The sequence below is a fragment of the Ochotona curzoniae genome, unplaced genomic scaffold, assembly GCF_017591425.1.
Source record: "Ochotona curzoniae isolate NIBS_2020 unplaced genomic scaffold, NIBS_Ocur_1.0 scaffold_1852, whole genome shotgun sequence".
Lineage (NCBI taxonomy): Eukaryota > Metazoa > Chordata > Mammalia > Lagomorpha > Ochotonidae > Ochotona > Ochotona curzoniae.
In genome coordinates, this window is record NW_024467087.1 from 56,974,607 (window position 1) to 57,002,556 (window position 27,950).

Here is a 27,950-nt window from a genome sequence, read left to right on the forward strand (position 1 = left end):
ATGCCGATCCAAAGCCAGGAGCCAGGAACTTCCAGGTCTCCCACATGGGTGCAGGATCCCAAGGCTTTGGGCTATTCTCAACTGCTTTCCCAAGCCACAAGCAGGGAGCTGGAAGTGAAGTGAAACCGCTGGGATCAGAACTGGCACCCATATGGGATCCCAGGGCGTTCAAGGCGAGGACTTTAGCCGCTAGGCCATGGCACCAGGCTCTGAAATTTTTTTTTTTTTAAGTTTGAAACAGAAAGAGAGAGAGAGAGACTGAGAGGAGAGAGTTACTCACATCTGTTTGTGCACACTGAAAATGCCTGCTCTATGGGCCCGGCATAGTGGCCTAGCGCCTAAAGTCCTCACCTTGAACGTGCCCCGGGATCCCATATGGGCGCTGGTTCTAATTCCTAGCAGCTCCACTTCCCATCCAGCTCCCTGCTTGTGATCTGGGAAAGCAGTCAAGGATGGCCCAAAGCCTTGGGATCCTGCAACCATGTGGGAGACCCAGAAGAAGTTCCTGGTTCTTGGCTTAGGATCGGCATAGCATTGGCGGTAATGCTCACTTGGGGAGTGAATCATCTGATGGAAGATCTTCCCCTCTGTCTCTCCTCCTCTCTGTATATCTGACTTTGTAACAAAAATAAATAAAACTTAAAAAAAAAAAAGTGAAGTGGGGCAAGGACTCAGTGCAGCAATTAGGATCCCAATCCAAAGCCAGGAGCTTCTTCCAGGTCTCCCACACGGGTGCAGGGTCCCAAGGCTTTGGGCCGTCCTCGACTGCTTTCCCAGGTCGCAAGCAGGGAGCTGGATGGAAAGTGGAGCTGCTGGGATTAGAACCGGCGCCCACATGGGATCCCGGCACGTGCACGGCAAGGACTCTAACCACCAACCACTGCACTATCGCGCCTGGCCTTGAGGAGAAATTTTGCTCTGCCTCAAACTAATGGTTGAGCCCAGCCTGATGGCAGTTTGGGAGAAGGTGTGTGCATATGACTCTCAATTTTAAAAAACATGATTTATTATTTCACAATTTGTAACATCAGGCATCGGAGAAGAGTAATGATTAATTGGGCTGCAGAAGGGCAGAGAAATCCGGGAATTTTAAGGGTTGCCACTAAGGACGACAGGGGGGGCGAAGACTGCCAGCCACGGAAGGGGAGTCTAGGACGGATGGGAGTGGGATTAACGAAAGAAGGCTAGAGCGATAGTAGGTATGGGAGGTCCGGAGGTCTGTATGTCCAAGAGGAAAGGCAAGCGGAATGCAGGGTGGGCTAGGGACCTGAGCCTTGGAAAATGAATGAAAATCTCTGGTTGTGTGACAAAGATTAGGCTCCCAAAGCCCGGAGGGGATGGCGGTGGAGACAGGAGTGTGAGTATGAGAGAGAGAGAGTGTGTGTGTGTGTGTGTGTGTGTTTGGCGGTGAAGACGGGAGTGTGTGTGTGTGTGTTTGGCGGTGGAGACGGAAGTGTGTGTGTGTGTGTGTGTGTGTGTGTGTGTGCGCGAGCGTGCGTGCGTGTGAGAGGGAAAGACCTATCGTTGGAGAGTTAGAGAGCGCGCGAGCTAGAGAGAGCGCGAGCGAGCCAGCGGGCACGAGCGCAGCGGGAGAGGAGGGGGGTTGGGGGATGGCAGCGGGCAGCGCATGCGCGGGAGGCTTACTGCAGCGCCTCGGGAGAGGCTGTCCCTCTCCGGCCTCAGTCCTGCGGCTGGAGGCATGGCTTGCTGCTGCCTCACTCGCACCCCTCGCTCAGTCCCGCTTATGACTTTACCCTAGCTTGGGACGGCTGGCTATAGGACTTCCTGCTACGACTGCGACATTCGATTCAGCCAGGAGGTAAACGGGCAAGTTATGGGAAGATTGTAATATGGAGGGAATTCGGGCCTGAGAGCTCTTTAATTTGTGCAATCTCTTGGGTCCCCGGAGGGAAAAAATGGGGGCTAGTAAGAGCCTTAGCCCTCCAACCGGATTGTTGAGCAATGCCTATTCTGAAAAGGGTGCAGATTCCTGTAACCAGGGTTGAAATACCTTAGCACCGGCATTTTTCATAACGTTCGTTCGCTGTCTAAAAAAATGCGAGGGTCCTCATTAGTAACAGGTGTATTTAAAGGGCAAGGATTTAGGATTCGGTTCATTTTGGAGTTTTTGTTTGCTTGTTTTTGCCTTGTTCAGGTTAGCTGTCTTACTACATGCATCAAATGATCTTGTATCCCTTCCCTGGCAGCCACGCAAATTCCATGTAGTTTTGGGTTATACTCTGATAACCTGCAACGCTTTCTTTCGCGTAGTCAACTTTTCTAGTTTATCATATCTACCCAAATTGGGGAAGGCTGGTAATGGCCGTACTTGGGCACTGGGATACTACTGTGGTGAGAAGACACGTGCATATGTCAGGCAAATATGCATACAGAGAGAAATACATACGTATTTAAAAACTGTGGAGCTGGTAGCGAGATGGGCGGGAATGAGGGACAGGCGCAGTGCTTGCGGTGTTTGAGAGGCTGGATGGTGGAAGTAGGGTCCCGAGCTGCGGCGCTCCACTATTTTCGAGAAGGCCTGGAACGAGGGGAGGGGGCTCCGTGGCTGGGGCGGGCGGGGGGGGGGGGGAGGGAGGGGAAGAGGCGAGCGCGAGGCTGCGGGGGGAGGGGCTAAAAAGCAAAGGGACGCATGCGTACTTACAGCAGATTTGCCGGCTGTCGGCGCGCAGTGCTCGAGGGCGAGTGAGGGCGCGCATGCGTATTTGAGACAACATGGTGACGGCTTCTGCACTAGGGAGAGAGGGGCGCACATACGTATTTCATATGAAACGACTTGGGGCAGGGGGAGGCGCGTAGCGTACGCGTAATAAAGGTCGCAAAATGGCGAGGGGTTAGGTAAGCGGCTTGACCGTCTGGGGGATAGGAGGGTCTGCCGAGAAACAGATCGGCCTTTATTAGTGAAGTGAAAGGTTTAGCCTGAATTGGATTAGTCCTCGGCTTTTGGCAAAATCGACTAGACCCTAACCCAGAATTGAGTTTCTCTCCGGCCTATCGATAAAGCAGGTTTTAAAAACGCCGTGGCAATGACTGGGTAAAGCTTGGGGCAGCTGGCTGTGTGTAGGAGATGCGTGAAGTGTCAGCACTTGGGAGGCTGGCCACGTTTGGGTAGCGCACGGTCAGAGGTTTCCCCGTTATCTAGCTTGCTGATTTGGGGCCGTTGTGCTTACTTGGCTCTGCGTACTTTGATACCGTCAGAATAGCAGCACACAGTGATTGCAGTGTGAGAAACCACTGCTGGGTTGGCTGAAAGCTGTAGATTGTCTTCCCTTGAGAACACCGGAATGAGGGTTTGGCTGTATTTCCAAGTGCTTTTCATGCTTTTTTAATTTAAAATTTGGATAAATAACTTAAGGGGATTACAGACGGGCTTACACCCCGCCTCAATTTATTTTTCTTCTGTAGAACTTTCAGCACAGCTTATTTGCAGAGCAAAATTGGAATTTTTGTTTTCTTTCTTTCTTTTTTTTTTATCTGAGGGCTGCCAGTGAGGATCTGATATTAATCACCAAAACTTCTAATTTGTCACTGAGGAATTCGTATGTAACAGAAAGGGTGTAGGCTTGAAGAAATGAAGATAAGTTTTGCACAGTAGCCCTAGCTGTGATCTCAGGCGGGCTCGGTCCCTTGTCCGGGCCTAGGTATATTTAACTGTGTACCAGGTACTGGCCTTTTGTGTATGTTTTAACTTAGTACTTCTCGAGAACCTATGAAGCAGAAGTACTTTATTTATTTTTCACAAATAAAAGAATTTGAGGCATGTAGGTTAAGTAATTTGCCCAAGGCATTACAGTGGCTGAGATGGAATTTTTGTATCCAGGTAGTATAGTTCCAGAATCCTGTGCTTTTAAAACACCACGCTTAACCCATCCTTTTGGAGTTGTGTTTGTTATTTAAACCACTTAAGAAAAGAGACCTGTCTTCCTGGTTTTGTCTCAGTGCCTAGCACTAGAGATAGAGAGCTAGAGAGGGAATTGTTCATTTAGAGTCTGGCAGGGTGGCTAACCTTATCTACTCATGTCCTGTGTGTTTTGTTCTGCAGAGGGTCCAAAATGGCCGACCGCAGCAGACTGGACACACCCTGCTTGTTTTGTTATCTGGTGTGATGCTTTGAGGCAACCAGCCATTTGCTGCAGTAAAGATTTTTCTTTAAATGTTACTATTTTGGTGTATTGGTCCAGTGTCAGGGTAAAGAAAATATTGCTTTTTTTCCCCCCTTCGGAATAAAACATGAAAAACAAAATACAAGTGCTTCTTATTTGGTTAGGATACCTTTATTGGCATCAAAGGTTATGAACATTTTTTACACTTACTATGTATTGCCAAATTTCTTCCTACGTAAAAAAATTGTCAAGTTTTACACAAGCACTCTATAGTGTTTTTTGGTTGTACTTTTATAGATAAAAGCCAATATTCTTTTGATTTTTCATCTCACAGATACTAGTGAGCTTGGATCCTTTTTCCTTCATATGTTTCTCGGCCGTTTTGTTTTCATGTGATGGTAGTTCATACTGATTTATGTTTTGGAGTTCTAAGTTTAGTGTTCAATATTGGTAATACCTGTTTGAATGAGTTTCGTAAATAAGAGTATAAGAGTATCCTTCAGACTTTTGTAATATGCTGTAAATGCCTACCCTATGATATTGTTTGCCTTTTTAGTTTTTGTTTTCAATTTTTTGTTAGTAGGGTTTTGAAATCATGAACCACATGATCTGTTTCTTTTTCTTTTTACATTTGAATAGCTCCTTCAGCTTAGAAATCAGCTAAACAAATATTCATTGTAGTTTTGAGGATAACCACCAAATGTGGGGGGAAAATTATCCATAATTTCACCAACCAGAGATAGAGTTAATGAATTTGTTCATTTCTTTTCATTCTACCCACATTTTCTATAAAGCTGATCATATATGTACTATTTTACATTGCATTTCATGTTTAACGTAATAGACATATTTCCACATTAAACAGTTTTTTGCAATTGTCGTTTCATGCTTTCATGGCACTGTGTTGTTTTGAATTATATGATGAATATATCCTGACAGTAGGATGCTGGACTCTCTGACATTCTCCATGCCTTCAGTGTTGGGAAACACTTCAATAGCGGAATAATGGACTGACTAATAATGAAGGACTACCCATTGTAATACTAGAGGGGGGAGATCAACGGGTGTGAAGGGGACTTGGGAAGGGGGATGGGAACTCCCAGAGCCTATGGAACTGTATCATAAAGAAATAATAAAAAATAATTTTAAAATTATCTGATGAATGTCTTCAGTTTTTATTTATTAATCTGTTTTTGGATTATTTCCTTACAGAGTTCCAGAACTGTCAGAAGAGTTGAACGTTATAAAGAGTTGCCATAATAGCTTTCCAAAACATAATGTCTATTCTTTTCCCACGCAGTCATTTAGGTATTGAAAATGTTTTCTGTTTTTGCTGACTTCACACATAAAACAATATCCTTAGTTTATGAGACATTTCGCTGATTTGGTGAGGCCTGGCTTTCAGATATTACTAGTTCTTTTGTGAATTATTGGGTATGTGCGTGAATGTGTTTTATTTGTAAGTTGCAATGCCATTTGTTGCAGATAACACTTCTGGTATAGCTTTTCTTTCCTTTTTTTTTTTTAAGATTTATTTATTTTTTTATTGGAGAGTCAGGTACACAGAGAAGAGAGACAGAGAGGAAGATCTTCTGTCTGCTGGTTTACTCCCCAAGTGGCCACAACAGCCTGAGCTGAGCTGATCCAAAGCCCAGAGCCAAGAGTTTCCTCCTGGATTCCCACGTGGGTACGGGGTCCCAAGGCCTTGGACCATCCTTTACTGCTTTCCCAGGATACAAGCAGGGAGGTAGAAGGGAAGTGGGGCTGATGGTTACACGAACCTGCGCCCATATAGGATCCTAATGCATGTAAAGAGAGGGTTTAGCCATTAGGCTACCACACCACCCCATTTTTTTTCCCTGAAGATTGATTTATTTGAAAGGCAGAGTTAGATGGTGTAAGAGAGAAAGATCTTTCATCTACTAGTTTACTCCACAAATGGCTGTGATGGCTGAGGCTGGGCTTCCCGTGTAGGTGGCAGGGCCCCAAGTGTGCTTGGGCTATTCATTTTCCACTGCTTTTCCAGGTGCATTAACAGGGAGCTAGATCACAAGACTTGATGTGGATTTTCCATATAGCATACCAGTTGTCACAGGCTGTAGCTTAACCTCCTGAACAATGATGCCAGCCCCACTCCTGGTGTATGTTGATAGCAATTCAGAAAAAAAAAAAATGTTTGATTCTAAACACAGTTGCTATGTGGGATGTATGTCAATTTCTTTGTAGCCATTTCAAGATAACACTGACCTATCCTTTAAATAGCCATTTTTTTGAAGTTTTTTTTTTCCAGGTATTTAAAAGAAAGTATGGCAGAGAGAAAAAGAGAGATACTGATCAATCCACCTCCCATCTTCTCATTCACTCTCCAAATGCTTGCAGTAGCCAAGGTTCGGGCAGACTGAAGCTAGAAGTCAGCAACTCCAGTTGTCTCCCCCATGGGTGACAGGGGCATTCTCTGCTGCTGCCTAAGCACTCTGGACCTTCTTCATCTGCTGCATGGGAAGGCAGAGTGGTTTGGACTTGCACTGCTTTTTTTTTTTTTTTAAAGATTTATTTTTATTAGAAAGCCAGATATACAGAGTGAATGATATTGCATGCAGGGTCCCAAGGCTTTGGACTGTCCTCTACTGCTTTCCCAGGCCACAGTCAGGGAGCTGGAAGGGAAGTAGAACAGCCAGGGTATGAACTGGTGTCCATATGGGAACCCAGGTCCGGAACGCACCGCACCAGGTCCGGAATGCTCCTTTTATATGGACTGTGGGCATCGTACACGGAAGCTTAACGTGCGCAATGCTTGTCCCTCTTTTTATCTGAAAAGAGTGCACTTGTGAGAGCTGCTGAAAATATTTTGTTATGCATAATCATTCAACTTAGATAAGAAACAAAACAGTAATCTCCCTCTTCATCCATTCAGAGATTGAGTATATTTAAATATCAACAAGTGATCTGAGAGAAGGCCATGGCCAATAGGGAAAGGCACACTTTATAGGTAATGTTGCGTGCTTTGTGGATGGGAAATGGCAATAAAATCAAAGCATAACGCCTGGAGAAGGCATCTTGTGTGAACTGACAGTTGGTAGGAATGGAATAGTATAGCAAAACCAGTATAATGACTTCAAAGGAAAATATGATGAACTAAAAAAATACTGCTCCCTGGGGCTCCATAGAGGGCTAAGCTAATATCTGTGATGTTACCATCCAAAATGAATACCAGTTTGAATCTTAGTTGTTCTACTTGCCATCCAAGCCCCTGCACCCACTTAGGAGATCTCTTTTTATCTGTGTCTTTCAAATAAAAACTAACTAAATATATGCATAAATAAATATATTGGGTTTTTTTAAAATACTGACTTCATAGAAACATTGGAAACCAACTAACAGGTATCTTGGTGTAACTGCCATTTACTGATGCCAACAACGCAGTTTGCCAATGCAGAGACAAAAAGAGCCATAAAAATCTCGGCCTTACTAAGCAACTGTATCATGAAAAATAAAAAAAAAGAACAAAAATCTGGATCTTGCTAAGACTGATATAAAACAGAGAAATATTCCAGCCTACCTTTGTATAAAATTGTCTGAATTAGAGGCCAGCATTTATATGTTTCCAGTGCATTTCATTATCCTAGTGCCTATGGAAAGGCAGCAGATGAGTGCCTAAATGCATGGGCCCCTGCCATCTTATGTGAGAGACCTGAATGGGTTATAGGTTCCTGGCTTCAGCTTGCTGAGCTATGAGCATTGTGACCATGTGGGGAGTGAGCCAGGAGATGGAAGATCTTTGGTTTTTCAAATAAGTAAGCAAATGTTAAAATAAAAAACCCTGAACCAAGTAAGTATAGTAATTTTGCCTCAAATCACTTACTGCCACTTACCCAATTTTGAAAAGGGCATGGGTAGAGTGTTACCTCTTTATTTTTAAAAGATTTATTTATTTTTATTAGATCAGATTTAGAAAGAAGACAGACAAAGAAAGATCTTCTACTGGTTTACTCCCCAAATGGCTGCAACAGCTGGAGATGAGCTGATCAGAAGCCAGGAGCCAGGAGCATGCACCTGGTCTCCCACACGGGTGCAGGGTCCCAAACCCATCCTCTACTGCTTTCCTAGGCCAATAACAAGGAGTTAGATGGGAAGTAGAGCAGTCAGAACACAAACTGGTGCCCATATGGGATGCGGATGCTTGCAAGGGGAGGATTCACTAGTTAATCATCATGTCAGGCTCCACTTTGCATTTTTAAAGATTTATTTATTTTTGTTACAAAGTCAGATATACAGAGAGGAGGAGAGACAGAGAGGAAGATCTTCTGTTTGTTGATTCACTCCTCAAGTGACCATAATGGCCAGTGCTGTACCAAACCGAAGCCAAGAACCAGGAACTTCTTCTGGGTCTCCCACATGGGTGCAGGGTCCCAATGCCCTGGGGCCATCCTCCACTGCTTTCCCAGGCCACAAGCAGAGAGCTGGATGGGAAGTGGAGCTGCCGGGACTAGAACCAGCACCCATATAGGATCCTGGGTATGCAAGGTGAGGACTTTAGCTTCTAGGCCACTCCACTGGGCCCAAGATTTATTTATTATTTGAAAGGCAGATTTTACAGAGAGAGAGAGAGAGGTCTTCCTCACTCCAAGTGGCTGCAATAGCCAGAGCTGAGCTGATCTGAAGCTGGCACCAGGAGGTTTTTTCCCAGCATACCCACATGGATGCTGGAGCCTGGGGTCCCACCAGGCCATCCTCCACTGCTTTCCCAGGTCATGAGCAGGAGCTGGATTGGAAGCCAAGCAGCCTGGCACCCATGTGGGATGCCAGAGCTTGCAGGCAGCTATGCCACCACATGAGCCCCTGTTTTGTATTTATGTGCAGGTTTTTTTTTTTTAGAAGATTGTTTTTTTTAATTGGAAAGGCAGACAGAGAGGAGAGACAGAAAGAGATCTTCCATTCTATGATTCACTCCCCAAGTGGCCACAACGGCTGGTGCTGCGCCAATCTAAATCCAGGAGCCCGGAGCCTCTTCCGTGTCTCCCATGTAGGTGCAGGTTCCCAAGGCTTTGGGCCATCCGCAACTGCTTTCCCAGGCCACAAGCAGGGAGCTGGAAGGGAAGTGGAGCAGTCTGGACACAAACCAAATCTGTGCCCATATGGGATCCAGGCAGACGCAAGGGGAGTATTTAGCCAATAGGCTGTTGAAGCAGGTCCACTTATTAAACCTTTCTAGCTTATTTTGTGATTGACATATCATCCTTTTGCATTTCACAAGATCCAAATTATTGTTTTACCAATGAAAAGCAAGTGTTGTTTATGATTTACAGGTGCCAGGTGAGCTGTTTCTTAATTGCTTTGGTTGTACAGTCACACTGGGTTAATGTCAGGAATTTTAAGTTTGTGTTTTTCAGGATTTTGTCAGCTACAGGTATTAAACCAGGCCCAAGCGTATGAAGGTAGTGAAGCTTGCAGAGGCAGAGAGGTGCACAAACAAAAAGGAAAAGCAGGTTTTTGAAGGAGCACGTTTTTGAAAAGCACGTTGTTAAATACCTGTGCCTGTCTTCAGCAAGCCCGTGCTTAAAATACATCATCCCATTGTCTAGTTTCCAAAGGCATTTATGATCAGGGAGCACCTAGATGCCTGAAATACCTCAAAGCATTTAACTTTCATTGTCTACCACTTCTCCCCTCTCTGGACCTTATAGCCAACCCAGCAGCACTTGGAGCAGCAGCCCCAGGAAAGAAATTTACATCGGCCATTATAATACAACCTGATAAGTGTTATAGCACTTACCAGATTGTATTGTAATTGTCTGTGTATATGTCTCTGTCTCTCTCTCTGTCTCTTTTTTTTTTTTTTTAATCAGACTGTAAGCTCCTGAGGGCAGTGATATGTCTTCATTTCCAGAGCCCAGCTTGGCACATTAGTAGGCCTCAATAAATGTTTATTGGATGAATAAATGAATGACTCATCAACAAGCATTTATTGTGTGCCTGCTAGAGTGATCTCCACAGGCTCTGGACTGTCAACTGTTTCTTCAAATCTTGTATGCTCAGAAACCTGCTATTTCTTCACAATTGTGTCCGTGTGTGTCTGTGTGTGTGTGTGTGTGTGTGTTTGTATTTTGGTCCTTGGTATTTACAGATGCTGTGGCTGCTGACACTTCTTTAAGGGGGGACCTGGGTGAGAGGTGCTAACGCAGGAACCTAACTCCTCTATTAGAGGTGCCATGGCCTGCTGCTCTTGTTCTTGGCCGATACCCAGGCGTGATGGTTTCTGGTCCCCGTTACAATTACCCTTTCGCATCCCATCTCTTTAGCGTACCAGACACTTCTGTACATGCTTTTTGTACTTCCTTTTTGTTATGACCAGTGTTTTTCCTGTTTTCAGATGGGCCTAGTAGAATTTAAAATAGAGGATAATAAGGCCTCCTGTAGGGATATGTAGTCCGTTGTCCATGTCTTTCAATGTCAAGTTTTGGCTTCCAGCTGCAGAAATTCCTTTGTTATAGCCTGATATGAAGCGCTGGACATAGAACAGCTTGGTGCCTTTTCTTCTTGCCCCCCTTTTCTTTTTTTTTTTTTTTTTAATTTTATTAATTGTACTGCATTATGTGACACAGTGTTATGGGCACTAGGATTTCCCCCACCCCTCCCCGAACCCTCTCCCCATGGTGGATTTCTCCACCTTGTTGCATTACCACAGTTCAAATTCAGTTGTGGTTCTTCCATTGGAAATATTTACCAAGCATAAAGTCTAGTGACTTATTATCTTAGTGGGTTCAGCGATTTCTTGGTGAGACCATCTCTGGTCTGAAGGTAAGTCCAGCTAAGCTTCATCCCAAACGATTAAAGGCCCCACATGCCCTCAACAGCCATTTACAACCTCATGGCATCAATTGACATGACATTGATTAATAGTATGTTGATGGGGAAGATGCGGTTTCTTAACTACATCCTGTGACTTCTTCATAGACATTTCAATTTTGGTTTGTATTCAACCTGATTCCATACAGTCATCAGTTTAGGTACAAGACATTTTTTTTTTTAAATTTAGGATGGGTGTGCAGAGAAATCCCCAATACCCCAGTGAGGCGTAACTAATCTTTGTGTCCCACCTAGTGAGGCCTGTTTGGGTCCACGCTGTTGCTCCCCTTTTCTTTAAGATTTATTTATTTTTATTATTGGAAAATCGGATATACAGAGAGGAAGAGGAGGGACAGAGAGACAAAGATACTCCGTCCATTGATTCACTCCCCAAGCAGCCACAGTTGGAGCTGAGCTGATGTGAAGCCAGGAGCCAGGAGCCTCTCTCAGGTCTCCCATGCAGATACAGGGTCCCAAAGCTTTGGGCCGGCCTTGACTGCTCTCCCAGGCCACAAGCAGAGAACTGGATGGGAAGTGGAGCTGCAGGGATTAGAACCGGCGCCCATATGGGATCCTGGCTCATGCAAGGTGAGGACTTAGGTGCTAGACTACTGCGCCTGGCCTGGCCCCTTCATTCTTACAAAACTGTTTGCAATGAGAATATGGAAATAAGAAAATAATTTGGGATTAAACAGAAATGAAAGCTATGCTAGATAAAGTCCTAATGGTTATTTTTAAGTGAAAATGGAAGGTTTCTGAAATATTCTTTTGTTCAGACTTGGGCAGACAGGGAGCCCTGTCCTCTATCACCTTCCCTGCCTTTTGTGTACTTTCTTGGTGACCTACTTAAAAATTCATGTTGATCCATATTGCTTCATTGGAAAATTAGAGGTCTCCAAGTCAAATAGAAGAAAGCTACATCTAGAGAACCAAAATGGAGGGAACACCGGGTAGGCATCATTCTGTTCCAGGGGTAAGATGGAGGTAAAAGCCTTATAGCTTCATTTTTCAGGCTACTTGCTGAATTTTTCCAGTATTTCTTTACAAAAGTTTTCAAACATGCATGCAGAAGAGTAGACAAAATTGTACAGTGTCAAATTATGTGCCATCCACATTGATTATGTAATTACAAAAATATGTTACTGTTTTTGTTATAGCACCTTAACTTACGAGTTTGTTTTAAAAATACTTCTGTTGGGCCCGGCGCAGTGGCACAGTGGTTAAGGTCCTCGCCTTGCACGCCCGGGATCCCATATGGGCGCCAGTTCTAATCCCCGGCAGCCCCGCTTCCCTTCCAGCTCCCTGCTTGTGGCCTGGGAAAGCAGTCGAGGACGGCCCAAAGCTTTGGGAACCTGCACCCGCATGGGAGACCCGGAAGAGGCTCCTGGCTTCGGACCGGCATAGTATCGGCCCGTTGCGCTCACTTGGGGAGTGAATCATCGGACGGAAGATCTTCCTCTCTGTCTCTCCTCTCTGTATATCCGCCTTTCCTATGAAAAAATAATAAAAATAAATCTTTAAAAAAAATACTTCTGTCATTATTCATTTTGATCTTGGCTGTGTATGGTGTTGGAAACTAACTTCTTCTGATACTTGAAAGTATTTTCCACCTTGGCATGAACAGCGTGTCAGCCTAACCGTAAATAAATAGATCTGCCCAAGAATGAGGGGTCGCCAGAAAAAGAAGCCATTTTGTCTTGGAACAAAAGAGGCTGCCGCTCACTATTTATTGGAAATAGTGGAGGGAAGTCAAGGTACAGTGCATATACTGCAGTGCATTTCATTCACTACTGTGGCTTTCTGAGTTGATTCTGCTTGGTTCTTTCTTTTTAAGATTTATTTAAGATTTATTTTTATTACAAAGTCACATATACAGAGAGGAGGAGAGACAGAGAGGAAGATCTTCTGTCTGATGATTCACTCCCCAAGTGACTGCAATGGCTGGTGCTACGTGAATCTGAAGCCAGGAGCCAGGAGCTCTTCTGGGTCTCCCGCATGGGTGCAGGGTCCCAAGACTTTGAGCCGTCCTCGACTGCTTTCCCAGGCCACAAGAAGGGAGCTGGATGGGAAGCAGGGCTGCCGGGATTAGAACCAGTGCCCATATGGGATCCCGGGTGTGCAAGGCGAGGACTTTAGCTGCTAGGCCACCGCACCAGGCCCAAGAAGGGGAGACAAAGATCTTCCATCTGCTGGTTCACTCCCCAAGTGGCTGCCATGGGTAGAGCTGAACTGAATTGAAGTGAGGAGCCAGTAGTAGCTTTTTCTGTGTCTCCCAGGTGGGTACTGGGTCCCAAGGCCTTGGCCCATTCTCGACTGCTTCCCAGGCCACAGGCAGGGAGCTGGATGGGAAGTGGAGCAGCCAGGACACAAACCAACACCCATATGTTATCCAAGTGTGTGCAAGGTTAGGAGTTAGCCACTAGGCCACCGCGCTGGGACCCCTCTTTAAGCATCAGTGTCATTGAAATGCCAATGAGATAATATTCAGTATTAGCATAACTCCTTAGAATTTTTATAAATAGATTTTTTTAAAGATTCTTGAAAGCCTGAGTTAGGAAGAGAATCGGTAGAGGCAGAGAAACCCCCTATCCTCTGGTTCACTTCTCTAATGGTTACAATGGCCAGAGCTGTGCCAGGCTGAATCCAGGAGCTTCCGTTGGGTTTTCTACATTGGCTAAGGGAAAGGAGAGGTAAAGATTACTGTCTCTCGGGCCTGGTGCCGTGGCCTAGTGGTTAAAGTCTTGAACGCACCCAGGATCCCATATGGGCGCCGGTTCTAATCCCAGCAGCCCTGCTTCCGATCTAGTTCCCTGCTTCTGGTCTGGGAAAGCAGTTGAGGACGGCCCAAAGCCTTGGGACCCTGCACCCATGTGGGAGACCTTGAAGAAGCTCCTGGCTTCTGGCTTCGGATCAGCTCTGCTCCAGCCATTGTGGCCACTTGGGGAGTGAATGATCTGATGGAAGATCTTCCTCTCTTTCTCCCCTCCTCTTTGTGTATCTGACTTTCCAATAAAAATAAAAATCTAAAAAAAAAAAAGTTTACTGTCTCCCAGGATATGTTAGCAGTAAAGTTGGTTTATAAGCAGAGGAGTCAGTCAGGGACATGGGCATCCCAAGCTGTGGCCCAATCCATTGGGTCACATTATTTTTCCTGACTACTGTATGAGAGGTTCCAGTTAGCCCTCTTATTCTTAGATCTTTAATGCATGCATTTTGTGGATCAGGATTTATATTTAATATTTGTTTCCGAATTACTTCCTCTACACATTCCTTTTGCAACCTTGTTCCTCAGGGTCTTACTTCATCTCATTTTTAATATTTATTATTTCAGGGACTGGCACGAGGGCTCAGTTGGCTAATCATCTGCCTGCAAGTGCCAGTATCCCATATGGATGCAGGCTTGTCAGGCTATCTTCTGCCACTTTCCCAGGCACATTGGCAGATAGCTGCATCTGAAGTGGAGTAGTTGGGACTTGGACAAATGCCCATGTGTGATCCCTGTGATACTGGTGGTAATTTTGCTTGCTGTGCCACAAGGCCAGCCTCTACTCTGGATTTTAAGAAGCCACAATAACTGCTGATGGCAGCCACCGCTTCTGGGTGTGCAGATCTTGCTTTGGTGAATGGCAGCTTCAGGGCTATAGTTGCTTCAAAAAAGAGATGTATCAAAGCTAACAAGGCTCCTCCTTGTCTTATCTCCCGAGCTAAGCAGCACCAGCGTGCCCTCCCGCCTCCCCCATCGCACCACCTAAGTAGGACAACTACCTAGGACTCATGGTCATTAGTAGATTAGAGGACAGATCCTTTTCTGCTGGTGGTAAGTTCAACAGCTAAACATGAGACTGGGAATCTATCCCATAATTCTTGGGATTTGAGGTGAGAGTGAACCTGCAGGAATCCTAGCCAACATCTAATAGTAACAGTTGATAATCTGGGCTTTGGGCCATTGCTCAACTGCCAGATTTCATGGTGAACAGCTAGTAACAGAGACTTCTTTGCAAAGAAAGGATCCTTGGGTGTCTTTGGCTTGTCTTTGTGGTTTTGCATCTCAGAGGCCTGCTCCCCTATTGACTGAATCATGGAGGTAGAAAATTAATCACTGGCTAGCCTAGTCTTTTAGGATCAGTTTGATAGCCCAGACAGCTAGATGTGGCAACAGATAATGTTGAGCTCCTCTTCACCAATGGTAAGGCAAGTATTCGTGGGAGTTGAGATTGTAAATGATAGGACATAGTCTAGAGCCCAGAGTTACATTTGAGTTCAAATACGTTGGTGTAGTCACTGGGTACCTATGTACCATGATAGCCCCTTAAAAATCAGAGTAAGAATCCTTTAAAAGCATTAATTATAGGCTTTGGAATAAATGATGCCAGATGAAGCACAAATTGTGATGCTAATCTGAACTAAGCAAGTGCAAAATCAGGTCTGTGGTATGACTGGCTTAATACTCAACTAAGATAGATCACAGCTATATTTCAAGCTGTGACTGGTCCATTTTAACAGTTGGTCTTTGTCCAATTCTGCAGGCAACTCCAGATGCAATCAGATACCATGCCATGGTGAAGAGGTATATTGAGAGAATTTATGAGAGAATTGAAAGGTTGTCAAATCTTTGGGGACTCTTGGTAAGTAGATAGTGGACTTGCACAGCCAGAGGGGTGGCATAGGACAGGTGGTCTTAATAGGCACTTGACACTTACCTGATATTTTCCCCATTATGATGAGAAAACAGGTCTTAAAATATGCAGATTACAGTATAATCTTGCTCTTTCTCCTCCCATTTTTATGGATGAGAAAGTTAGAAATCTTGGTGATAGCTGGTTGATACAGAAAGTGAATTTCATCTAATGCAATACTGTGACTTCTCCCTAATTAAAGCTCCCTAATCTAAAGAGACCATGGGAGATAGAAATCTATTTTATTTTTCATTGAAAGATCTTTTTCATGGTTTCTGGAATTGTGTTTGCCTGATGGTAGAAATTTTCATGGTGTCAAATTTTACAATGCAAGAAATCATCTGGGATGCTTTTGATACATGCAGATTTCTGGTCAAGAACAGCAAGAAGATCTATTCCTCATGGAGTTCCCTGGAGAGCCAGGATGACTCATTGTTGCTGTGAATGACTTTTGGAAATACTCAAGACGCTTTGGTAAGTTCTCAATGGTTTGAGTGAGTTCTTTAGTTGGTGGTAGAGAAGAGGAAGGGAAAAGCAAATATGATATGGCACTTCTAGGCCAGATAATTGGACAGACATAAATAACTTATAAATGTGTAATATATCATGAATGTTTTGTTGGAATTTTCCCCCATTATAATATAAGAACTCGCTTTAAAAGTGATTGGGTTAAACAACAGCTGATGTTTTCTCTCTTCTTCCCATTCTCTCTTTTAATATCTGCCATTGCTTCTCAAGCTGAGTGTGGGGAAAGTCACAGATGATGCAAATGATCATTTTCCTTTTCTGAGCAGGCTGGATTGTGAAGGGTAACTTCATGGGAGAGATAGTGCAGCAGGAGAGAGGCTTACCTTTGAATGATGAAGGTAACACAAGTGGTTAAGGTAAGTAAGGGATTAAAAAAGGCTGACTTTGCCCTCATTCATATTAGGGAGGCGTTTCTGTTTTTAAAGATTTATTTATTTTTATTGGAAAGTCAATTATAGAGAGAGGAGGAGAGGCAGAGAGGAGGATCTTCTGTCTGGTTCAGTCCCTAAGTGGCTGCAATGGTCGGAGCTGTGCCAATCTGAAGCCAGAAGCCAGGAATCTCTTCTGGGTCTCCCACGTGGGTGCAGCGTCCCAAGGCTTTGGGCCATCCTCGACTGCTTTCCCAGACCAGAAGCAGGGAGCTGGATGGGAAGCAGGGCTGCTAGGACATGAACTGCCACCCATATGGGATCCCATCACGTGTAAGGCAAGGATTTAACCACTACACTATCTACCTGGGCCCGAGGGATGCCATTTCCACAGCTTGTGTGACAGACTAGTATTTTTAAAACCTGCTACTCACTACAATATTTCCTTCTGAGAATAAGAAAAACTATTGATACGAACAGAAACGTTTTCCAAGTAGTCTAAGTGGCAAATTTTACTGTTTTCATAAACAACAGTTGTTGGAACATAGCCATGCTTCTGTGCCACATATAATGTGCCATAGTATAGATGAGTAGTTGCAGTCCACAGAGTCTTAAGATTACAGTTAAACCACTTGCCCCATCACAACAAATTTGCTAGTTCCTAACTGGGGTAAGTCTACTATTTCCTCCTGTCTTGTTTTTCTATTTTCGTTTTCTTTCTTTATTTTAAAGATTTGTTTATTTTAATCTAAAAGGTAGTTTTTATAGAGAGGAGAGACAGCTCTTCTACACTGCTGGTTCACTCGAAATGGCCACTATGGCCCGAGCTGAGCCAATCCAAAGCAAGGAACCAGGAGCTTCCTCCAGATCTCCTATGTAGGTGCTGGTTCCCAAGGACTTGGACCATCCTCTTTCTTTCCCAGACCATAAGCAGGGAGCTGCATTGGAAGTGTTCCAGCCAGGACACAAACTGGTACCTGTATGGGAGGCCGGTGTCAAAGTGCATAGGGTCATAGTGCTGGTGTCATAGGGCTGTAGCTCCATCTCAGCCCCTCTTCTTTACCCCACCCCCCAAAAAAGTTTGTTTTCATCTATTTGAAAGGTAGAGCAGCAGAAAGAGAGATCTTCCACCTGTCAGTCTGCTCTCCAAATGCTCACTGCAGCCAAAGCTGGACCAGGCTGAAGCCAGGAGCTCAGAGGGCGCTGTGGTTCTCCTGTTTGGGTGGTAGGCAGCCATGCACTTGAATCATCTGCTCCTACCCAGGCACCATTACTGAAAACTGACTTGGAAATGGAGCAGGCAGAATTCTAACTGGCACTCTGATAATGACTGAGAGCATGCATTGCTGTTGGTGGCTTAACTCATCACATCACATCACAGTACCTGCCTCTCCTGCGCCTCCTATTTTTCTTTTCTTTTTTTCCTGTTTTTTCCTTTATGTTCACCCTTCCTCGTTTTTTGTTTATATAAAGATTTATTTCTTTGAGGGGCAGAGTTACAGAGAGAAAGGGAGAACCAGAGTGAATTCTCCAACCACCTGTTTACTTCCTGCATGGCCACATTGCCAGGCCAAAACCAAGACCCAGGAGCTTTTTATTTATTTTTTATTTTTAAAGATTTGGTGGGCCTGGCACAATAGTGTAGTTATTAAAGTTCTCGCCTTGCATGCGTCAGTTCTAATCCTGGCAGCTCAACTTCCATCTAGCTCCCTGCTTGTGGTCTCGGAAGGCAGTCATGGACGGCCCAACACCTTGGGACCCTGCACCCGTGTGGGAGACCCAGAAGAGCTCCTGGCTCCAGGCTTCAGATTGGCTCAGCTCCAGCCATTGCAGCCACGGAAGATCTTCCCCTCTCTCTTCCCCTCTGTACATCTGCCTTCAAAAAAAAAGGAAAGAAACAAAATAAAAGAATTGATGATTTTTTTTATTGGAAATGCAGATAGAAGAACATAGAAGCGAAAGATCTTCTATCCTCCAGTTCACTCTCCAAGTGGCCACAATGGCTGGAGCTGAGAAACAGACAGATGCATTGACCATCTGTTTGCTAGTTCACGACCCAGATGGCTGCAATGGCTAGGGTTGCCTAGACTGGAACCAGGAGCTTCATTTTTATCTCCTATGTGTTTAGCAGGAGTTCAAACAGTTGGACAATATTCCTCTTTCTTCCAGTGGCTGGATCTGCGTGGAGCAGCTGAGACACCAGCCATTGTGTGTATGAGATACTGGTATTTCTCCTTTGTTTTCCTTACTTTTTCCTTGTTTTCAGGGATAGCTTTTTTTTTTTTTGACTTTTAAAAACCTTTTTTATTGAAGTATGATTTTTGACATATAAAAAGCTGTACATATTTAATGTGTACATGTTGAGAAGTTTGAGTCTAATTGTATACAGGAAAAATATCATCAAGGTCAAGTACACATCCATTACTCTTTCATATGTTAGTAGTATTGTTACTCTGTTTGATAGGAATACTCAATCTCTACCCTTTTCTCAATTATACAATACCATGTTGTCAGTTACAGGCACTGTATAATATCATAGATATTTAGAATTTAATTATTTTGAATAATTGAAATGTTGCACCTCTTAACTGTTGCCTCCCCATTTCACCTCTCCGCAGCTGTTGAAAATAACAAAGTCATAGCTTTTTTTTTTCTTTTTAAAAGATTTATTTTACTCTTTGAAAGGCAAGTGTGTGTGTGTGAGAGAGAGAAATAGAAAGAAAGAGACAGACAGATGGATAGTTCTCTTAGTTCACTTCTCAAATAGGTGCAAGGAGCCAGGAGCTTTTATGAGGTTTCCACATGGGTGACAGGCCCCAAGGACTTGGGCCAGCTTTTGCTGCTTTCCCCTGCACTTTCTCTCCAAGGTACTTTCTATCTAAGTTCCTTTTTACGAACCTCCTTTACTAACATATTCTACTTTTTTCAAGATAGGTGATAATTTTATGTAGCAAGTAGGTCCTACTGTTCAGAAAACTGCTTTTTCCCCCCCCCAAAAACTAATGAGGACCCCGATGCAATGGCTCAGTGGCTCGAGCCCTCACCTTGCATGTGCCAGGATCCCATTTGGTTGCCAGTTCATGTCCAGGCTGCTCCACTGTCCATCTAACTCCTTGCTTGTGGTTTGGAAAAACAGTAGAGGGCCGAAAGCCTTGGGAGCCTACACCCACATGGGAGATTTGGAAGAAGCTTAGTTCCTGACTCCTGGCTTTGGATCAGCTCCAGATGTTGTAGCCACATGGGTAATGAACCAGCAGACGGACAATCTTTCTGTCTCTATCTGTGGGCCACGCCCGCGTCACCACGCACCCCGAGCCGAGCCCAGCGGAGGGACTAGGGTTATAAGACAGACAAAACACACAACACACAATGGGTCATTCATGTGAGGAGAATGCTGGTTTATTTCAAGTCAAGCTGCATCTTTTATAGTCTGCTTGGCACCTCCAGGCATTTCCTAAAGCTTAAGCAACACCTAAGCTCCCCCGAGGGTATGTAAAAAGGGGGGGAAGCAGGAAGGAGGGAACTTGCCAGACAAGCTGGGGGCTGAATGAATGCATCAGGCCAACATTGCCCATCCTGTTACACTTTGAGAAGGAAGTTAAGCTGTGGTGTTAACCCTTGGGAGACCGGGGCCTACATTTCTCCTCTTTCTAAATCTGCTCTTCCAGTAAAAATAAATAAAAGCTTTTGTATATATAATAAACTGATTTGACACACAGCAGATAAAGCTGCCACCTGCAATGCCAGCATTCCATGTGTGTACTGGTTTGAGTTCTGGTTGCTCTAGTTGTGATCCAGTTCTCTGCATATTTGCTTGGGAAAGAAACAGAGGAACTTGGGCAACTCCACCCACTAGGAGACCTGAAGGGATCTACTGATATCTGGGTTCAGCTTGGCCAAGGCTAACCCAGCCTGACCACTGTGGCCATTTAGGGAGTGAATCGGTGGGTGGAAGATCTCTATAGCTCTGCCTTTCAAGTGAAAATAAACCTTTTTTATTATCAATATATTTTTCTAGTTGTGATTGTAAAATTAGACTTATATAGAGAAAGAGACAGAAAGATCTTGCAATCGCTGGTTCACTCCACAGATGGGTGCAATGGCCAGAGCTTAACCTAGCTGAAATCAGGAACCAGGAATTTCTTCTGGATTTCCCTGTGTCTCAAGACATTGGACCATTATCTACTTCTTTCCCAGGTCACAGTCGGATGGGATGTGAAGCAGCAGGTACACAAACTGGCGCCTACATAGAATCTGGCACTTGGAGGTAGAGAATTAGCCAGTTGAGCCATTGCACTGGACCCCCTAAAAATAAACAAAAACAAAAACAAAAACATAAGAAAACTTGGTGTTTGTGCTATTAGCATTTCATATCAGAGTAGCGGTTTTTTTCCCTACTGCTGGGTTACTATCCAGCTCTCTGCCATTGTACCTGGTAAACAAGCTGAAGATGGTCCACATGCTTGTGTCTTTGCAACCCACATGAGACCTGGGTGGACTTCCTGGCTCCTGGCTTCAGCCTCATGCAGCCCTGGCTGTTGTGGCCATTTGTGAAGTTAAGCAGCTGATGGAAGATTTTTTTCTCTCTAATATTTCCCTCTGTCTTTACTTCTTTATCTCTGATACTCTGCCTTTCAGAGTAATAAATCTTTAAAATATATTAAAAAAACCCCTGATATTAAAAATAACCAATATGATTTGGAGATGACCAAGCTTCGGGGAAGAATAAGAATCCTGTTTTTTTTTTTTTTTTTTAATTTAATGTGAGATTTAGGTGGGAAAATAGTCACAAGTAGAATTTCTAGAGGAGGTGTATCGTGGTCAGGATAAATCTTGGTGACCTTATTCCTGTAAGTTGGATCTTAAAGTCTGGAAGACATAGTGAACTCCCTCTGTGATGTGAAGTGTAGAAAGGCTTTTTAAAGGCAAGGATCAGGACAAGCGCAATGGCCATTGTGGCCTTTGGGAAATGAACCAGCAGGATGAAGAGCTTTTTCCTGTTTCTCCTTCACTCTGTAATATGAAGAGGCCTAATTTCTTACGAAGAGGCCTAATTTCTTACTCAGATCTGTGATAGAACATTTCGAAACCAGATTTTGGAAATCTGGGTGACTAGAGACATTTACTAGGGATGAAGAAAGAAATCTGTAGTATAGTGGATTAAGCTGGCAACTGTGATACCCTCATTGTATGCTGGAGTACAGGTTTGTGTACTGGATACTTTGCTTCTTCTAATCCACCTTGCTGCTATTGTGCCCAGGAAACTTGCAAAACATGGTCCAGTTGCCTGGGCCTTTGCAATTCATGTGGGGTGCCTTGATGGAGTTTTGGGCTCCTGACTTCAACCTGGCACACTCTTGGCTATTGTAGATATTTAGGGAGTAAACCAATGCATGGAAAGACTTCCTACTTTCTGTCTTTGTGTTGTTCTGATTTTCAAATTGTTGTAAAGTAAAACTAAGCAGAAAACAACTATTGTTTTGAAACATTTCTCAGGCTTATTTCTTGATTTTTATTGGAAAATCAGATATACAGAGAGGAGAAAAGACAGAGTGAAAGATCTTCCATCCGCTGATTCACTCCCTAAGTGGCTAATCCAAAGCCAGGAACCAGGAGCCTCTTCCGGGTCTACCATGCGGTTGTACGGGTCCCAAGGCTTTGGGCTGTCCTCGACTGCTTTCCCAGGCCACAGGCAGGGAGCTAGATGGGAAGTGGGGGATCCCAGCATGTGTAAGACGAGGAGTTTAGCCACTAGGCTACTAGGCCGGACCCTGAGATATTTCTAATAAGAGTGATTTATTTAGTTAAGAAACACTTTTCTTGATTTTTGTTTTAAACATTTTGTGGGGTCTTTTGTTTTGTTTTGTTTTGTTTTTTAATTATGAACAGGATTTTCTGAGTGAGCCATTCTGTTTTTTAAAATTCATTTTACCCAAAAGCTGGAGCCTCTTCTGGGTCTCCCACACGGATGCAGGGTCCCAAGGCTTTGGGCTGGCCTCAACTGCTTTCCCAGGCCACAAGCAGGGAGCTGGATTGGAAGTGGAGCTGCCGGGATTAGAACTGGTGCCCATATGGGATCCCGGGGTGTTCAAGGTGAGGACTTTAGCCAGTAGGCTACCACACCCATGAGCCATCCTCTATTTAAGCCCTTGCTCTTTTGTTTTTCCATAACTACTCTCTCCCTCTTTTGTCATACATATTTCTTATTTCTAATTTCTCTATGTTTAAGATGTATTTTTTTATTTGAGAGGCAGAGAATGAGAGGCAGAAGCAGAGAATGAAAGATTTTCCATCTGCTGGTTCTTTCCCCAAATGGCTGCAACAGCCAGAGTTGGGCTGGTCTGAAGCTAGGAGCCAAGAGCTTCTTCTGAATCTCCCATGTGGTTGTAGAGACCCAAGGACTTGAACCATCCTCAGCTGCTGTTCCAGGCCATTAGCAGGGAGCTGGAATGGGAATTTGAGCAACCGGGACTTGAACCAGCCTGCGTATGGGAAGCTGGCATCCCAGGTCGAAGATTAGCTTGCTACACCAGCTAACTGGCGCCTGTGTTTTTTCACCTGTGAAAAAGTTATTTGTATAAGTATTTAAGGAATGTACCAGAAGGTAGTATTAAGGAATAAAAATATTCCTACAGCTATGCTGTTTTTTTTTTTAAGATTTATTTATTTATTGGAAAGTCAGATATACAGAGAGGAGGAGAGACAGAGATGAAGATCATCCATCCGATGATTCACTCCCCAATTGAGCGCGACGGCCGATGCTATGCCGATCCGAAGCCAGGAGCCTCTTCAAGGTCTCCCACATGGGTGCAGGGTCCCAAAGCTTTGGGCCATCCTCGACTGCTTTCCCAGGCCACAAGCAGGGAGCTGGATGGGAAGTGGAGCTGGTGGGATTAGACCCGGCGCCCATATGGGATCCTGGGCATTCAAGGTGAGGACTTTAGCCGCTAGGCCATGCTGCCGGGCCCTATGCTGTTTTTCGTTTTTAAGATTTATTTATTCTTATTTGAAAGGTAGATTTCTAAAGAGAGAGGACAGAAGGATGTTGCATTTGCTGATTCACTCTCCAAATTGCTGCAACCGTTGAAGCTGTATCCATCTGAAGCTAGGGCTAGGGTTTTTTTTTTTTTTTTTCTGTTTCCCATGTGGGTGCAGGGTCTCCAAGAACTATTGTATGTTGCTTTTCCAGGTTATATGCAGGGTGCTGCAAGGGCCGTAGAACAGGTGGCACTTGAATGCGCACCCATATGGCATGCTGTACTGCATGCGGTGGATTAGCCAATTGTGTCATCACACTGGCCCCAGTTATGATATTTTTCTTATTTTATCCTCTATTTTTTCTTTTCCATACATGTACTTATAACTTTTGAAAACTGTTACATAAATAATAATTTTAAGCGAATTTTTTTTCTACTTTTGTATTCAGAGACTTTTGTTGTTCCAGAAGCAAAACCATTAGATTGTTTATATGAGAAATCTCATGGGAAATGGAATTAAAAGTTAGGTTTATGTTGGTACAAAAATGTATTGCAGTTAAATGGTTTTTCCCTAATATACATCTTCCAGCCACTTTTTGAAGATTCATGATGTATTAACAGCAGAAAAGTTAACTAGACCTTAGGCTAGCACCTGTGTGTTGTGGGTAAGGTGCTGTGTGTCACGCGAACACCCTGTATCATCCCTAGTTCAAGTCCTGGTTGCTTCATTTCTGATCTACCTCCCTGCTAATGTACCTGGGAAAACAGTGGAGGTGGGCCCAACTGCTGGGCCCTGTACCTTTGTCAGAGACAGAAGAAGTTCTTCACTCATTTGTGGGAGTAAACCAGCAGACAAACCAGCTCTGTCTGTGTCTCTGTAACTCAGCCTTTCAAATAAATAAATAAATAAATAAATAAATAAATAAATAAATAAATAAATAAATAAAGCTTTAAAAAAATGATTAGACCCAAGAAGCAAGTAATAGATGGGAAATAGATTGGTATCCCTATTTCATCCTACCATGTTACTCAGAGATAAGGGAATATGCATAGCAGAAAGTTCATTTGAGTCTCCTAGAAGGGTGGCAGAAATCCACATACTTGCCATCATCTGCTGCTTTCTTGAGATGGGTATTAACAGGAAACTGGGTTGGAATTGCAGTCAGATCCCAGGCACTCTGACAGGTTAGGCCAGTGTCGCAAGCTGCAGTGCCAAAATGCACAGCCCATTTGTATTCTTTTTTCTTTTAAGATTCATTTATTTTATTATTTTATTACTTATTTTTTTTAAAATTTAAGGTTTATTCAGATATAGAGAGAGGAGGAGAGACAGAGAGGAAGATCTTCCGTCTGATGGTTCACTCCCCAAGTGACAGCAACGGCTGGTGCTGCACCGATCCGAAGCCAGGAGTCAGGAGCCTGTTCTGTGTCTCCCACACGAGTGCAGGATCCCAAGGTTTTGGGCCATCCTGTACTGCGTTTCCAGGTCGCAAGCAGGGAGCTGGATGGGAAGTGGGGTGCTGGGATTAGAACCACCACCCATATGGGATCCCGGGCGTTCAAGGCGAGGACTTTAGCTGCTAGGCCACGCCGCCGGGCCCCTGTTTGTATTCTTTTTTTTTTTTAATATTTATTTATTTTTATTGGAAAGTCAGATATAAAGAGAAGAGGAGAGACAGAGAGGAAGATCATCCGTCCGATGATTCACTGCCCAATTGAAGCACAACAGCCGATGTTATGCTGATCCGAAGCCAGGAACCAGGAGCCTCTTCCAGGTCTCCCACATGGGTGCAGGGGCCCAAGGCTATGGGCCTTCCTCGACTGCTTTCCCAGGCCACAAGCAGGGAGCTGGATGGGAAGTGGGGTTGCCAGGATTAGACCCGGCGCCCATATGGAATCCCGGCGCGTTCAAGGTGAGGACTTTAGCTGCTAGGCCACGCTCCCAGGCCCCCTGTTTGTATTCTTGATGCATCACTCTTTTGCAACATTTATTTGAAAGAGAGAGAGAGAGAGAGAGAGAGAGAGAGAGAGAAAAGAAAAGAAAAAAGAAAAGAAAGGAAAAGAAAAGAAAAGAAAAGAAAATCCAATCTGATGGCAGCAACCTGGAACTCTCCATTCTTTTGTTTAAACTTATTTTCATCATTATTTTTATTAATTTGAAAAAGTGACAGAGATTTAGGGAGACAGATTTATTGTTGGTTCACTCTCAAAATGGTTGCACAGGTGGGGCTGCTAAAACCTGGAGCCTGGAACTCCGGCTAAGTGTCTCCCATGGGTGGCAGGTGCTCATCAATTCAGTCATTCATCTCCTGTCTTCCCTGGTGCATTAGAACAGAGCTGCTGGGACCCAGACTGGCACTCATGATATGGAATGCTAATGTTTCAGGTGTAAGTTCAGCCCACAGTGCTGGCCCTGATGATTTTAATTCTGCCTTCCCATGAACTTGTTGAAGTTGCTGTGTAGAGTTACTAGCAGCTTTACATTCCTGGACATGACCTGATTTTGGAGGTTCTCATTTCCTAATAAGCAACCCACTGTGAGGTCACACGTGTATATTTTGTTGTAATTGCTTTTGTAGACATTGTTCTGATGGCTTACTCTTTCCTGTCTTACAAACAGGTCATGCTAATAGTGTTCCGTATTGACTGCTTAGCTTTATAGGAGTAATTAATTGGTCAAGTCTTAGGAATATAAGTTTACTTCATTTTGTTAGGTCTGGATTTTCTGCTGTTACATGAAAGAATACCCTATGACAGAGGCTGGCAAACTTTTTCTGTAAATTACCAGGTTGTTTATGCTCATCTCTGCTGCTGTAGCATAAAAGCTTCCAGAAGCAGTATGGAAACCAAGGGCAAGGATTGTATTATGAGAAAATTTCATTTATAAGAACATAAGAACAGCCTATGACTGAATTTGCCTCATGGGCTTTATCAATGTTAAGTCTTGTCCTGTAGCATGAGGGCACTTCAGCAAGTTCGTGGACAAAGGAATTGAATGGTAAGTTTATTTTGATACAATATTTTTTTTAACTCTATGCATAGTTTTTGACAATATGCATTTCCATGAACTTTCTGAAGATTCTTACATTCATCTTGAAGAACTTCAGTCCCGAAAGACTCGAGACAAAATATTAGTATGATTTTATTTATAGGGCATGTAATACAATAGCAACATAGCTATGCTTGAATCTGCCTGGAAAGTCTTCTCATCCATGTTTTACATGTATGGCTGGGACAGTGATATAGAGCGCTTCTTCAGGAAATTCATGGAGAAAAGGACTTAAAAGATACAAAAGCTTTTGAAACCCATTCATGGTTTTTCCTAATATACTTTGCCCATGAACTTTTTTATACCTTTTACATAACTTTCATGGGCCATGTTATGTGCAACCCTGGAGAGGGACTTTTGACCACGAATCTTTCCCTTGCATGGCTTACAAGTGATGGGATCCTTATGACTATTTTTATCCCTAGCATTGTCAGCTCTGTTATTCACCAGTGTGTCTTTAACCTTACTTAGGCTTCTAATGAGTATAATAGAGAAGTTACTTTAAGATATACTCACTGTCCTGTCAAAGTAGAGGACTGTGGTTGGGCAGTTTGTTAGGTCAACCCCTTAATCTGGCTTTCAGGATTTGGAAGAATAAATTCTCACATTCGTATCTGAAAAGGCCCTCTGGACCGAGGAACAGGTATTTTCACTCAGGTAAGTGAATTTTATATCTGAAAATTCAAGCACACAATTTTGTTTTATTTAATAGTTTTCCTGATAATGAACCATTTTGTATTTCTAGGGGAAAATTATATAGGATTTTGAATGTTTGAATTATGCTTCCTGAATTTTCTACTTAATTTTTTTTGTTTTTTAGAAAAATTCTCAAAAAATTTTAATAACTCATTTCTATTCTGTGATAATGTACATGTTTCCTATAAAGCTTAAATGTTGAAAGTAAAAGTCTATATTCTTATTATTATTAGAAAATTATTACTAGCTTTTAAAAAATATATCTTTTACAGATTTATTTATTTGAAAATTAGAGTTACTCAAAAAAAGGAAGACACAGAGAAAGGATACAGATTTTTCATCTGCTGGTTCATTCCCCAAATAGTTGTAATGGCTGGGACTGGGGCAGACCAAAGTCAGGGGCTGGTGCTTTCCACTGGATCTCCCACATGGGTGTGAGGACACAAGCACTTGAGCCATTTTCCACTGTTTTCCCGGGCACAGAAGCAGGGAGGTAGATTAGAAGTGGAACAGTTGAGATTTGAACAGCTAGTATGGGATGGTGGCATCATCAGCGGTGGCTTTAATTGCCATTTCGCAAGGTTGGCCCCTAAAAATAAGTTTTTATAAAGATTTTTTTAAATATTTATCAGAAAGTCAGATATGCAAAGAGGAGAAGAGACAGACAAGAAGATCATCCATCCGTAGAT

General features: G+C 43.6%; 2 long non-coding RNA genes across 2 annotated transcripts; both read left to right on the forward strand.

Moving 5' to 3' along the window:
- The first annotated feature begins 1,680 nt into the window (after nt 1-1,680).
- Nucleotides 1,681-27,373, forward strand: LOC121169248. The gene is made up of 4 exons (XR_005885830.1): nt 1,681-1,819; nt 15,494-15,592; nt 16,009-16,117; nt 27,149-27,373. It is a non-coding gene; the product is annotated as an uncharacterized LOC121169248 (long non-coding RNA).
- LOC121169249 lies at nt 6,679-13,283 on the forward strand. The gene is made up of 3 exons (XR_005885831.1): nt 6,679-6,701; nt 9,308-9,310; nt 13,131-13,283. It is a non-coding gene; the product is annotated as an uncharacterized LOC121169249 (long non-coding RNA).
- Nucleotides 27,374-27,950: the final 577 nt, after the last annotated feature.